This window comes from Pseudophryne corroboree, chromosome 4 (assembly GCF_028390025.1).
Source record: "Pseudophryne corroboree isolate aPseCor3 chromosome 4, aPseCor3.hap2, whole genome shotgun sequence".
Lineage (NCBI taxonomy): Eukaryota > Metazoa > Chordata > Amphibia > Anura > Myobatrachidae > Pseudophryne > Pseudophryne corroboree.
In genome coordinates, this window is record NC_086447.1 from 197,880,113 (window position 1) to 197,893,793 (window position 13,681).

General features: G+C 37.3%; 15 non-coding genes across 15 annotated transcripts; all 15 read right to left on the bottom strand.

The window, feature by feature from the left end:
• Nucleotides 1-391: 391 nt before the first annotated feature.
• Nucleotides 392-464, bottom strand: TRNAF-GAA (transfer RNA phenylalanine (anticodon GAA)). Its single transcript has one exon. It is a non-coding gene; the product is annotated as a tRNA-Phe (tRNA).
• Nucleotides 465-1,309: 845 nt separating this feature from the next.
• On the bottom strand, nucleotides 1,310-1,382 carry TRNAF-GAA (transfer RNA phenylalanine (anticodon GAA)). Its single transcript has one exon. It is a non-coding gene; the product is annotated as a tRNA-Phe (tRNA).
• An 813-nt stretch (nucleotides 1,383-2,195) lies between these two features.
• TRNAF-GAA (transfer RNA phenylalanine (anticodon GAA)) lies at nucleotides 2,196-2,268 on the bottom strand. Its single transcript has one exon. It is a non-coding gene; the product is annotated as a tRNA-Phe (tRNA).
• Nucleotides 2,269-2,677: 409 nt separating this feature from the next.
• On the bottom strand, nucleotides 2,678-2,750 carry TRNAF-GAA (transfer RNA phenylalanine (anticodon GAA)). Its single transcript has one exon. It is a non-coding gene; the product is annotated as a tRNA-Phe (tRNA).
• An 813-nt stretch (nucleotides 2,751-3,563) lies between these two features.
• On the bottom strand, nucleotides 3,564-3,636 carry TRNAF-GAA (transfer RNA phenylalanine (anticodon GAA)). Its single transcript has one exon. It is a non-coding gene; the product is annotated as a tRNA-Phe (tRNA).
• Nucleotides 3,637-4,045: 409 nt separating this feature from the next.
• TRNAF-GAA (transfer RNA phenylalanine (anticodon GAA)) lies at nucleotides 4,046-4,118 on the bottom strand. Its single transcript has one exon. It is a non-coding gene; the product is annotated as a tRNA-Phe (tRNA).
• An 811-nt stretch (nucleotides 4,119-4,929) lies between these two features.
• On the bottom strand, nucleotides 4,930-5,002 carry TRNAF-GAA (transfer RNA phenylalanine (anticodon GAA)). The gene has a single exon. It is a non-coding gene; the product is annotated as a tRNA-Phe (tRNA).
• Nucleotides 5,003-5,841: 839 nt separating this feature from the next.
• Nucleotides 5,842-5,914, bottom strand: TRNAF-GAA (transfer RNA phenylalanine (anticodon GAA)). The gene has a single exon. It is a non-coding gene; the product is annotated as a tRNA-Phe (tRNA).
• Nucleotides 5,915-6,728: 814 nt separating this feature from the next.
• Nucleotides 6,729-6,801, bottom strand: TRNAF-GAA (transfer RNA phenylalanine (anticodon GAA)). The gene has a single exon. It is a non-coding gene; the product is annotated as a tRNA-Phe (tRNA).
• Nucleotides 6,802-7,613: 812 nt separating this feature from the next.
• Nucleotides 7,614-7,686, bottom strand: TRNAF-GAA (transfer RNA phenylalanine (anticodon GAA)). The gene has a single exon. It is a non-coding gene; the product is annotated as a tRNA-Phe (tRNA).
• A 799-nt stretch (nucleotides 7,687-8,485) lies between these two features.
• Nucleotides 8,486-8,558, bottom strand: TRNAF-GAA (transfer RNA phenylalanine (anticodon GAA)). Its single transcript has one exon. It is a non-coding gene; the product is annotated as a tRNA-Phe (tRNA).
• An 813-nt stretch (nucleotides 8,559-9,371) lies between these two features.
• Nucleotides 9,372-9,444, bottom strand: TRNAF-GAA (transfer RNA phenylalanine (anticodon GAA)). Its single transcript has one exon. It is a non-coding gene; the product is annotated as a tRNA-Phe (tRNA).
• An 811-nt stretch (nucleotides 9,445-10,255) lies between these two features.
• On the bottom strand, nucleotides 10,256-10,328 carry TRNAF-GAA (transfer RNA phenylalanine (anticodon GAA)). The gene has a single exon. It is a non-coding gene; the product is annotated as a tRNA-Phe (tRNA).
• Nucleotides 10,329-11,139: 811 nt separating this feature from the next.
• TRNAF-GAA (transfer RNA phenylalanine (anticodon GAA)) lies at nucleotides 11,140-11,212 on the bottom strand. Its single transcript has one exon. It is a non-coding gene; the product is annotated as a tRNA-Phe (tRNA).
• Nucleotides 11,213-12,898: 1,686 nt separating this feature from the next.
• On the bottom strand, nucleotides 12,899-12,971 carry TRNAF-GAA (transfer RNA phenylalanine (anticodon GAA)). Its single transcript has one exon. It is a non-coding gene; the product is annotated as a tRNA-Phe (tRNA).
• Nucleotides 12,972-13,681: the final 710 nt, after the last annotated feature.

A 13,681-nucleotide genomic window follows, 5' to 3' on the forward strand; every position in this document is an offset into this window, starting at 1 on the left:
TTGCTCTCACAACTGAGCTATTTTGGCAAGCTATACTGATAAGAATGTATTTTTTTGGAGCTAAAGATTTTGCAAACTGAAATAACATAAAATGTTTTTCAAGATCAAAAACTGAACACAACAGTTTTTGCTGCTAAATTGCTATTCAGTAGCAAAAGCAAACACCCAACCATGCTAAACCCCAGGATTGAACAAGACACCCTTAGATCTTCAGTCTAATGTTCTCACAACTGAGATATTTCGCCAAGCTCTACTAATAAGAAATTCTTTTATTGGGGCTAATAATAATGCAAACTGTGATAACATGAAATGATCTTGAAGACCAGAACCTGAACACGTCAGTTTCTGCTGCTAAATTGCTATTCTGTAACAAAAAAACAGCAACTAAATATGCCAAAACCCAGGAACGAACCAAGGACCTTTAGATCTTCAGTCTAACGCTCTCCCAACTGAGCTATTTCGGCTAATTGTGAAAGATGTTAAGCCGTATTTGGGGTTTTAGGTTGGGAAAAAAAGTGCATTAAGTGTTCTTGATGAACAACACCTGATAATGAAAGATTCTGCTGGTAAATTGCTATTCTGTAACAAAAATACAGCAACTAAACATGCCGAAAACTGGGATGAAACCAGGGACCTTTAGATCTTCAGTCTAATGCTCTCACAAAAGAGCTATTGCGGGTAAGTCTGACATTTAGAAAGTCTTTTTTGGTGTTTAAGATAAGGCAAACTGAAAGAATATCAAGTGTCCTATAAGGCAAACTGAAAGAACATCAAGTGTCCTAGAGGGCGAAACCTGAAAATGAAAGTTTCTGCTGCTAAATTTCTTTTTGCTGAATTGCTACTCAGTAACAAACTGCAAACACCCAAACATGTGGAATCCCACGATCGTACTAGGGATTTTAAGGTCTTCAGTCTATTGCTCTCACAACTGAGCTATTTTGGCAAGCTATACTGATAAGAATGTCTTTTTTTAGGAGCTAAAGATTTTGCAAACTGAAATAACATAAAATGCTTTTCAACATCAAAACCTGAACACAACAGTTTTTGCTGCTAAATTGCTATTCAGTAGCAAAAGCAAACACCCAACCATGCTAAACCCCAGGATTGAACAAGACACCCTTAGATCTTCAGTCTAATGATGTCACAACTGAGCTATTTCGCCAAGCTCTACTAATAAGACATTATTTTATTGGGGCTAATAATAATGCAAACTGTAATAACATGAAATGTTCTTGAAAACCAGAACCTGAACACGGCAGTTTCTGCTGCTAAATTGCTATTCTGTAACAAAAAAAACAGCAACTAAATATGCTGAAACCCGGGATTGAACAAGGGACCTTTAGATCTTCAGTCTAACGCTCTCCCATCTGAGCTATTTCGGCTAATTGTGAAAGATGTGAAGTCGTATTTTGGGTTTTAGGTTAGGAAAAAAAGAGCATCAAGTGTTCTTGAAGAACAACACCTGATAATGAAAGATTCGGCTGGTAAATTGCTATTCTGTAACAAAAATACAGCAGCTAAACATGCCGAAACCTGGGATTGAACCAGGGACCTTTAGATCTTCAGTCTAATGCTCTCCCAAATCAGCTATTGCGGGTAAGTCTGACATTTGGAAAGTCTTTTTTGGTGTTTAAGATAAGGCAAATTGAAAGAACATCAAGTGTCCTAGAGGGCGAAACCTGAAAATAAAAGTTTCTGCTGCTAAATTTCTTTTTGCTGAATTGCTACTCAGTAACAAAATGCAAACACCCAAACATGTGGAAACCCACGATCGTACTAGGGATTTTAAGGTCTTCAGTCTATTGCTCTCACAACTGAGCTATTTTGGCAAGCTATACTGATAAGAATGTTTTTTATTGGAGCTAAAGATTTTGCAAACTGAAAAAACATAAAATATTTTTCAAGATCAAAAACTGAACACAACAGTTTTTGCTGCTAAATTGCTATTCAGTAGCAAAAGCAAACACCCAACCATGCTAAACCCCAGGATTGAACAAGACACCCTTAGATCTTCAGTCTAATGTTCTCACAACTGAGCTAATTCGCCAAGCTCTACTAATAAGAAATTATTTTATTGGGGCTAATAATAATGCAAACTGTAATAACATGAAATGTTCTTGAAGACCAGAACCTGAACACAGCAGTTTCTGCTGCTAAATTGCTATTCTGTAACAAAAAAAAACAGCAACTAAATATGCCGAAACCCGGGATCGAACCAGGGACCTTTAGATCTTCCATCTAACGCTCTCCCAACTGCGCTATTTTGGCTAATTGTGAAAGATGTGAAGTCTTATTTGGGGTATTAGGTTGGGGAAAAAAAGAGCATCAAATGTTCTTGAAGAGCAACACCTGATAATGAAAGATTCTGCAGGTAAGATCAAAGATCAAGATCAAAACCTGAACACAACAGTTTTTGCTGCTAAATTGCTATTCAGTAGCAAAAGCAAACACCCAACCATGCTAAACCCCAGGATTGAACAAGACACCCTTAGATCTTCAGTCTAATGTTCTCACAACTGAGCTATTTCGCCTAGCTCTACTAATAAGAAATTCTTTTAATGGGGCTAATAATAATGCAAACTGTAATAACATGAAATGTTCTTGAAGACCAGAACCTGAACACGGCAGTTTCTGCTGCTAAATTGCTATTATGTAACAAAAAAACAGCAACTAAATATGCCAAAACCCGGGATCGAACCAGGGACCTTTAGATCTTCAGTATAATGCTCTCCCGACTGAGCTATCTTGGCTAATTGTGAAAGCTGTGAAGCCGTATATGGGGTTTTAGGTTGGGGAAAAAAAGAGCATCAAGTGTTCTTGAAGAACAACACCTGATAATGAAAGATTCTGCTGGTAAATTGCTATTCTGTAACAAAAATACAGCAACTAAACATGCCGTAACCCGGGATCGAACCACAGACCTTTAGAGCTTCAGTCTAATGCTCTCCCAACTGAGTTATTGCGGCTAAGTCTGACATTTGGAAAGTCTTTTTTGGTGTTTAAGATAAGGCAAACTGAAAGAACATCAAGTGTCCTAGAGGGCGAAACCTGAAAATGAAAGTTTCTGCTGCTAAATTTCTTTTTGCTGAATTGCTACTCAGTATGAAAATGCAAACACCCAAACATGTGGAAACCCACGATCGTACTAGGGACTTTAAGGTCTTCAGTCTATTGCTCTCACAACTGAGCTATTTTGGCAAGCTATACTGATAAGAATGTCTTTTTTTGGAGCTAAAGATTTTGCAAACTGAAATAACATAAAATGTTTTTCAAGATCAAAAACTGAACACAACAGTTTTTGCTGCTAAATTGCTATTCAGTAGCAAAAGCAAACACCCAACCATGCTAAACCCCAGGATTGAACAAGACACCCTTAGATCTCCAGTCTAATGTTCTCACAACTGAGCTATTTCGCCAAGCTCTACTAATAAGAAATTCTTTTATTAGGGCTAATAATAATGCAAACTGTAATAACATGAAATGTTCTTGAAGACCAGAACCTGAACACGGCAGTTTCTGCTGCTAAATTGCTATTCTGTAACAAAAAAAACAGCAACTAAATATGCCGTAACCCGGGATCGAACCAGGGACCTTTAGATCTTCCGTCTAACGCTCTCCCAACTGCGCTATTTTGGCTAATTGTGAAAGATGTGAAGTCTTATTTGGGGTTTTAGGTTGGGGAAAAAAAGAGCATCAAGTGTTCTTGAAGAGCAACACCTCATAATGAAAGATTCTGCAGGTAAGATCAAAGATCAAGATCAAAACTTGAACACAACAGTTTTTGCTGCTAAATTGCTATTCAGTAGCAAAAGCAAACACCCAACCATGCTAAACCCCAGGATTGAACAAGACACCCTTAGATCTTCAGTCTAATGTTCTCACAACTGAGCTAATTCGCCAAGCTCTACTAATAAGAAATTCTTTTATTGGGGCTAATAATAATGCAAACTGTAATAACATGAAATGATCTTGAAGACCAGAACCTGAACACGGCAGTTTCTGCTGCTAAATTGCTATTCTGTAACAAATAAACAGCAACTAAATATGCCGAAACCCAGGATTGAACCAGGGACCTTTAGATCTTCAGTCTAACGCTCTCCCAACCGAGCTATTTCGGCTAATTGTGAAAGATGTGAAGTCATATTTAGGGTTTTAGGTTGGGGAAAAAAAGAGCATTAACTGTTCTTGATGAACAACACCTGATAATGAAAGATTCTGCTGGTAAATTGCTATTCTGTAACAAAAATACTGCAACTAAACATGCCGAAACCTGGGATCGAACCAGGGACCTTTAGATCTTCAGTCTAATGCTCTCACAAAAGAGCTATTGCGGGTAAGTCTGACATTTAGAAAGTCTTTTTTGGTGTTTAAGATAAGGCAAACTGAAAAAACATCAAGTGTCCTAGAGGGCAAAACCTGAAAATGAAAGTTTATGCTGCTAAATTTCTTTTTGCTGAATTGCTACTCAGTAACAAACTGCAACACCCAAACATGTGGAAACCCACGATCGTACTAGGGAATTTAAGGTCTTCAGTCTATTGCTCTCACAACTGAGCTATTTTGGCAAGCTATACTGATAAGAATGTATTTTTTTGGAGCTAAAGATTTTGCAAACTGAAATAACATAAAATGTTTTTCAAGATCAAAAACTGAACACAACAGTTTTTGCTGCTAAATTGCTATTCAGTAGCAAAAGCAAACACCCAACCATGCTAAACCCCAGGATTGAACAAGACACCCTTAGATCTTCAGTCTAATGTTCTCACAACTGAGAAATTTCGCCAAGCTCTACTAATAAGAAATTCTTTTATTGGGGCTAATAATAATGCAAACTGTGATAACATGAAATGATCTTGAAGACCAGAACCTGAACACGTCAGTTTCTGCTGCTAAATTGCTATTCTGTAACAAAAAAACAGCAACTAAATATGCCGAAACCCGGGATCGAACCAGGGACCTTTAGATCTTCAGTCTAACGCTCTCCCAACTGAGATATTTCAGCTAATTGTGAAAAATGTTAAGCCGTATTTGGGGTTTTAGGTTGGGAAAAAAAGTGCATTAAGTGTTCTTGATGAACAACACCTGATAATGAAAGATTCTGCTGGTAAATTGCTATTCTGTAACAAAAATACAGCAACTAAACATGCCGAAACCTGGGATCAAACCAGGGACCTTTAGATCTTCAGTCTAATGCTCTCACAAAAGAGCTATTGCGGGTAAGTCTGACATTTAGAAAGTCTTTTTTGGTGTTTAAGATAAGGCAAACTGAAAGAACATCAAGTGTCCTATAAGGCAAACTGAAAGAACATCGTGTCCTAGAGGGCGAAACCTGAAAATGAAAGTTTCTGCTGCTAAATTTCTTTTTGCTGAATTGCTACTCAGTAACAAACTGCAAACACCCAAACATGTGGAATCCCATGATCGTACTAGGGATTTTAAGGTCTTCAGTCTATTGCTCTCACAACTGAGCTATTTTGGCAAGCTATACTGATAAGAATGTTTTTTTTTGGAGCTAAAGATTTTGCAAACTGAAATAACAAAATGTTTTTCAAGATCAAAACCTGAACACAACAGTTTTTGCTGCTAAATTGCTATTCAGTAGCAAAAGCAAACACCCAACCATGCTAAACCCCAGGATTGAACAAGACACCCTTAGATCTTCGGTCTAATGTTCTCACAACTGAGCTATTTCGCCAAGCTCTACTAATAAGAAATTCTTTTAATGGGGCTAATAATAATGCAAACTGTAATAACATGAAATGATCTTGAAGACCAGAACCTGAACACGGCAGTTTCTGCTGCTAAATTGCTATTCTGTAACAGAAAAACAGCAACTAAATATGCCAAAACCCGGGATCGAACCAGCGACCTTTAGATCTTCAGTCTATCGCTCTCCCAACTGAGCTATTTCAGCTAATTGTGAAAGATATTAAGCCGTATTTGGGGTTTTAGGTTGGGAAAAAAAAGAGCATCAAGTGTTCTTGAAGAACAACACCTGATAATGAAAGATTCTGCTGGTAAATTGCTATTCTGTAACAAAAATACAGCAACTAAACATATCGTAACCCTGGATCGAACCACGGACCTTTAGAGCTTCAGTCTATTGCTCTCCCAACTGAGATATTGCGGCTAAGTCTGACATTTGGAAAAAAAAATTTGGTGTTTAAGATAAGGCAAACTGAAAGAACATCAAGTGTCCTAGAGGGCGAAACCTGAAAATGAAAGTTTCTGCTGCTAAATTTCTTTTTGCTGAATTGCTACTCAGTAACAAACTGCAAACACCCAAACATGTGGAATCCCACGATCGTACTAGGGATTTTAAGGTCTTCAGTCTATTGCTCTCACAACTGAGCTATTTTGGCAAGCTATACTGATAAGAATGTCTTTTTTTAGGAGCTAAAGATTTTGCAAACTGAAATAACATAAAATGCTTTTCAAGATCAAAACCTGAACACAACAGTTTTTGCTGCTAAATTGCTATTCAGTAGCAAAAGCAAACACCCAACCATGCTAAACCCCAGGATTGAACAAGACACCCTTAGATCTTCAGTCTAATGTTGTCACAACTGAGCTATTTCGCCAAGCTCTACTAATAAGAAATTATTTTATTGGGGCTAATAATAATGCAAACTGTAATAACATGAAATGTTCTTGAAAACCAGAACCTGAACACGGCAGTTTCTGCTGCTAAATTGCTATTCTGTAACAAAAAAAACAGCAACAAAATATGCTGAAACCCGGGATTGAACCAGGAACCTTAAGATCTTCAGTCTAACGCTCTCCCAACTGAGCTATTTCGGCTAATTGTGAAAGATATGAAGTCATATTTAGGGTTTTAGGTTGGGGAAAAAAAGAGCATTAAGTGTTCTTGATGAACAACACCTGATAATGAAAGATTCTGCTGGTAAATTGCTATTCTGTAACAAAAATACAGCAACTAAACATGCCGAAACCTGGGATCGAACCAGGGACCTTTAGATCTTCAGTCTAATGCTCTCACAAAAGAGCTATTGCGGGTAAGTCTGACATTTAGAAAGTCTTTTTTGGTGTTTAAGATAAGGCAAACTGAAAAAACATCAAGTGTCCTAGAGGGCGAAACCTGAAAATGAAAGTTTCTGCTGCTAAATTTCTTTTTGCTGAATTGCTACTCAGTAACAAACTGCAACACCCAAACATGTGGAAACCCACGATCGAACTAGGGAATTTAAGGTCTTCAGTCTATTGCTCTCACAACTGAGCTATTTTGGCAAGCTATACTGATAAGAATTTATTTTTTTGGAGCTAAAGATTTTGCAAACTGAAATAACATAAAATGTTTTTCAAGATCAAAAACTGAACACAACAGTTTTTGCTGCTAAATTGCTATTCAGTAGCAAAAGCAAACACCCAACCATGCTAAACCCCAGGATTGAACAAGACACCCTTAGATCTTCAGTCTAATGTTCTCACAACTGAGATATTTCGCCAAGCTCTACTAATAAGAAATTATTTTATTGGGGCTAATAATAATGCAAACTGTAATAACATGAAATGTTCTTGAAGACCAGAACCTGAACACAGCAGTTTCTGCTGCTAAATTGCTATTCTGTAACAAAAAAAACAGCAACTAAATATGCCGAAACCCAGGATCGAACCAGGGTCCTTTAGATCTTCAGTATAACGCTCTCTCAACTGAGCTATTTCGGCTAATTGTGAAAGATGTGAAGTCGTATTTGGGGTTTTAGGTTGGGAAAAAGAGAGCATCAAGTGTTCTTGAAGAGCAACACCTTATAATAAAAGATTCTGCTGGTAAATTGCTATTCTGTAACAAATATACAGCAACTAAACATGCCGAAACCCAGGATTGAACTAGGGACTTATAGATCTTCAGTCTAATGCTCTCCCAAATGAGCTATTGCAGCTACGTCTGACATTTGGAAAGTCTTTTTTGGTGTTTAAGATAAGGCAAACTGAAAGAACATCGTGTCCTAGAGGGCGAAACCTGAAAATGAAAGTTTATGCTGCTAAATTTCTTTTTGCTGAATTGCTACTCAGTAACAAACTGCAAACACCCAAACATGTGGAAACCCACGATCGTACAAGGGATTTTAAGGTCTTCAGTCTATTGCTCTCACAACTGAGCTATTTTGGCAAGCTATACTGATAAGAATGTCTTTTTTAGGAGCTAAAGATTTTGCAAACTAAAATAACATAAAATGCTTTTCAAGATCAAAACCTGAACACATGCTAAATTGCTATTCAGTAGCAAAAGCAAACACCCAACCATGCTAAACCCCAGGATTGAACAAGACACCCTTAGATCTTCAGTCTAATGTTGTCACAACTGAGCTATTTTGCCAAGCTCTACTAATAAAAAATTATTTTATTGGGGCTAATAATAATGCAAACTGTAATAACATGAAATGTTCTTAAAGACCAGAACCTGAACATGGCAGTTTCTGCTGCTAAATTGCTATTCTGTAACAAAAACAACAGCAACTAAATATGCCGAAACCCGGGATCGAACCAGGGACCTTTAGATCTTCAGTCTAACGCTCTCCCAATTGAGCTATTTCGGCTAATTGTGAAAGATGTGAAGTCGTATTTGGGGTTTTAGGTTAGGAAAAAAAGAGCATCAAGTGTTCTTGAAGAACAACACCTGATAATGAAAGATTCTGCTTGTAAATTGCTATTCTGTAACAAAAAGACAGCAACTAAACATGCCGAAAACTGGGATTGAACCAGGGACCTCTAGATCTTCAGTCTAATGCTCTCACAAATGAGCTATTGCGGGTAAGTCTGACATTTGGAAAGTCTTTTTTGGTGTTTAAGATAAGGCAAACTGAAAGAACATCAAGTGTCCTAGAGGGCGAAACCTGAAAATGAAAGTTTCTGCTGCTAAATTTCTTTTTGATGAATTGCTACTCAGTAACAAACTGCAAACACCCAAACATGTGGAAACCCACGATCGTACTAGTGATTTTAAGGTCTTCAGTCTATTGCTCTCACAACTGAGCTATTTTGGCAAGCTATACTGATAAGAATGTCTTTTTTTAGGAGCTAAAGATTTTGCAAAGTGAAATAACATAAAATGCTTTTCAAGATCAAAACCTGAACACAACAGTTTTTGCTGCTAAATTGCTATTCAGTAGCAAAAGCAAACACCCAACCATGCTAAACCCCAGGATTGAACAAGACACCCTTAGATCTTCAGTCTAATGTTGTCACAACTGAGCTATTTCGCCAAGCTCTACTAATAAGAAATTATTTTATTGGGGCTAATAATAATGCAAACTGTAATAACATGAAATGTTCTTGAAGACCAGAACCTGAACACGGCAGTTTCTGCTGCTAAATTCCTATTCTGTAACAAAAAAAACAGCAACTGAATATGCCGAAACCCGGGATCAAACCAGGGTCCTTTAGATCTTCAGTATAACGCTCTCTCAACTGAGCTATTTCGGCTAATTGTGAAAGATGTGAAGTCGTATTTGGGGTTTTAGGTTGGGAAAAAGAGAGCATCAAGTGTTTTTGAAGAGCAACACCTTAAAATAAAAGATTCTGCTGGTAAATTGCTATTCTGTAACAAATATACAGCAACTAAACATGCCGAAACCCGGGATCGAACTAGGGACTTATAGATCTTCAGTCTAATGCTCTCCCAAATGAGCTATTGCAGCTACGTCTGACATTTGGAAAGTCTTTTTTGGTGTTTAAGATAAGGCAAACTGAAAGAACATCAAGTGTCCTAGAGGGCGAAACCTGAAAATAAAAGTTTCTGCTGCTAAATTTCATTTTGCTGAATTGCTACTCAGTAACAAAATGCAAACACCCAAACATGTGGAAACCCACGATCGTACTAGGGATTTTAAGGTCTTCAGTCTATTGCTCTCATAACTGAGCTATTTTGGCAAGCTATACTGATAAGAATGTCTTTTTTGGAGCTAAAGATTTTGCAAACTGAAATAACATAAAAAAAATTTCAAGATCAAAAACTGAACACAACAGTTTTTGCTGCTAAATTGCTATTCAGTAGCAAAAGCAAAAACCCAACCATGCTAAACCCCAGGATTGAACAAGACACCCTTAGATCTTCAGTCTAATGTTGTCACAACTGAGCTATTTCGCAAAGCTCTACTAATAAGAAATTCTTTTATTGGGGCTAATAATAATGCAAACTGTAATAACATGAAATGATCTTGAAAACCAGAACCTGAACACGGCAGTTTCTGTTGCTAAATTGCTATTCTGTAACAAAAAAAACAGCAACTAAATATGCCGAAACCCGGGATCGAACCAGGGACCTTTAGATCTTCAGTCTAACGCTCTCCCAACTGAGCTAATTCAGCTAATTGTGAAAGATATGAAGTCGTATTTGGGGTTTTAGGTTAGGAAAAAAAGAGCATCAAGTGTTCTTGAAGAACAACACCTGATAATGAAAGATTCTGCTGGTAAATTGCTATTCTGTAACAAAAATACAGCAACTAAACATGCCGAAACCTGGGATCGAACCAGGGACCTTTAGATCTTCAGTCTAATGCTCTCACAAAAGAACTATTGCGGGTAAGTCTGACATTTGGAAAGTCTTTTTTGGTGTTTAAGATAAGGCAAACTGAAAGAACATCAAGTGTCCTAGAGGGCGAGACCTGAAAATAAAAGTTTCTGCTGCTAAATTTCTTTTTGCTGAATTGCTACTCAGTAACAAAATGCAAACACCCAAACATGTGGAAACCCACGATCGTACTAGGGACTTTAAGGTCTTCAGTCTATTGCTCTCACAACTGAGCTATTTTGGCAAGCTATACTGATAAGAATGTCTTTTTTTGGAGCTAAAGATTTTGCAAACTGAAATAACATAAAATGTTTTTCAAGATCAAAAACTGAACACAACAGTTTTTGCTGCTAAATTGCTATTCAGTAGCAAAAGCAAACACCCAACCATGCTAAACCCCAGGATTGAACAAGACACCCTTAGATCTTCAGTCTAATGTTCTCACAACTGAGATATTTCGCCAAGCTCTACTAATAAGAAATTCTTTTATTGGGGCTAATAATAATGCAAACTGTAATAACATGAAAAGATCTTGAAGACCAGAACCTGAACACGGCAGTTTCTGCTGCTAAATTGCTATTCTGTAACAAAAAAACAGCAACTAAATATGCCGAAACCCGGGATCGAACCAGGGATCTTTAGATCTTCAGTCTAACACTCTCCCAACTGAGCTATTTCGGATAATTGTGAAAGATGCAAAGTCGTATTTGGGGTTTTAGGTTGGCAAAAAAAGAGCATCAAGTGTTCTTGAAGAGCAACACCTTATAATGAAAGATTCTGCTGGTAAATTGCTATTCTGTAAAAAAAATACAGCAACTAAACATGCCGAAACCCGGGATAGAACCAGGGACTTATAGATCTTCAGTCTAATGCTCTCCCAAATGAGCTATTGCAGCTAAGTCTGACATTTGGAAAGTCTTTTTTGGTGTTTAAGATAAGGCAAACTGAAAGAACATCAAGTGTCCTAGAGGGCGAAACCTGAAAATAAAAGTTTCTGCTACTAAATTTCTTTTTGCTGAATTGCTACTCAGTAACAAAATGCAAACACCCAAACATGTGGAAACCCACGATCGTACTAGGGATTTTAAGGTCTTCAGTCTATTGCTCTCACAACTGAGCTATTTTGGCAAGCTATACTGATAAGAATGTCTTTTTTTGGAGCTAAAGATTTTGCAAACTGAAATAACATAAAATGTTTTTCAAGATCAAAAACTGAACACAACAGTTTTTGCTGCTAAATTGCTATTCAGTAGCTAAAGCAAACACCCAAACATGCTAAACCCCAGGATTGAACAAGACACCCCTAGATCTTCAGTCTAATGTTCTCACAACTGAGCTATTTTGCCAAGCTTTACTAATAAGAAATTATTTTATTGGGGCTAATAATAATGCAAACTGTAATAACATGAAATGATCTTGAAGACCAGAACCTGAACACGGCAGTTTCTGGTGCTAAATTGCAATTCTGTAACAAAAAAACAGCAACTAAATATGCCGAAACCCGGGATCTTTAGATCTTCAGTCTAACGCTCTCCCAACTGAGCTATTTTCGGCTAATTGTGAAAGATGTAAAGCCGTATTTGGGAATTTAGGTTGGGGAAAAAAAGAGCATTAAGTGTTCTTGATGAACAACACCTGATAATGAAAGATTCTGCTGGTAAATTGCTATTCCGTAACAAAAATACAGCAACTAAAAATGCCGAAACCTGTGATCGAACCCGGGACCTTTAGATCATCAGTTTAATGCTCTCACAAAAGAGATATTGCGTGTAAGTCTGACATTTGTAAAGTCTTTTTTGGTGTTTAAGATAAGACACACTGAAAGAACATCAAGTGTCCTAGAGGGCGAAACCTGAAAATGAAAGTTTCTGCTGCTAAATTTCTTTTTGCTGAATTGCTACTCTGTAACAAACTGCAAACACCCAAACATGTGGAATCCCACGATCGTACTAGGGATTTTAAGGTCTTCAGTCTATTGCTCTCACAACTGAGCTATTTTGGCAAGCTATACTGATAAGAATGTCTTTTTTTGGAGCTAAAGATTTTGCAAACTGAAATAACATAAAATGTTTTTCAAGATCAAAAACTGAAAACAACAGTTTTTGCTGCTAAATTGCTATTCAGTAGCAAAAGCAAACACCCAACCATGCTAAACCCCAGGATTGAACAAGACACCCTTAGATCTTCAGTCTAATGTTGTCACAACTGAGCTATTTCGCCAAGCTCTACTAATAAGAAATTATTTTATTGGGGCTAATAATAATGCAAACTGTAATAACATGAAATGTTCTTGAAAACCAGAACCTGAACACGGCAGTTTCTGCTGCTAAATTGCTATTCTGTATCAAAAAAAACAGCAACAAAATATGCTGAAACCCGGGATTGAACCAGGGACCTTAAGATCTTCAGTCTAACGCTCTCCCAACTGAGCTATTTCGGCTAATTGTGAAAGATGTGAAGTCATATTTAGGGTTTTAGGTTGGGGAAAAAAAGAGCATTAAGTGTTCTTGATGAACAACACCTGATAATGAAAGATTCTGCTGGTAAATTGCTATTCTGTAACAAAAATACAGCAACTAAACATGCCGAAACCTGGGATCGAACCAGGGACCTTTAGATCTTCAGTCTAATGCTCTCACAAAAGAGCTATTGCGGGTAAGTCTGACATTTAGAAAGTCTTTTTTGGTGTTTAAGATAAGGCAAACTGAAAAAACATCAAGTGTCCTAGAGGGCGAAACCTGAAAATGAAAGTTTCTGCTGCTAAATTTCTTTTTGCTGAATTGCTACTCAGTAACAAACTGCAACACCCAAACATGTGGAAACCCACGATCGAACTAGGGAATTTAAGGTCTTCAGTCTATTGCTCTCACAACTGAGCTATTTTGGCAAGCTATACTGATAAGAATGTATTTTTTTGGAGCTAAAGATTTTGCAAACTGAAATAACATAAAATGTTTTTCAAGATCAAAAACTGAACACAACAGTTTTTGCTGCTAAATTGCTATTCAGTAGCAAAAGCAAACACCCAACCATGCTAAACCCCAGGATTGAACAAGACACCCTTAGATCTTCAGTCTAATGTTGTCACAACTGAGCTATTTCGCCAAGCTCTACTAATAAGAAATTATTTTATTGGGGCTAATAATAATG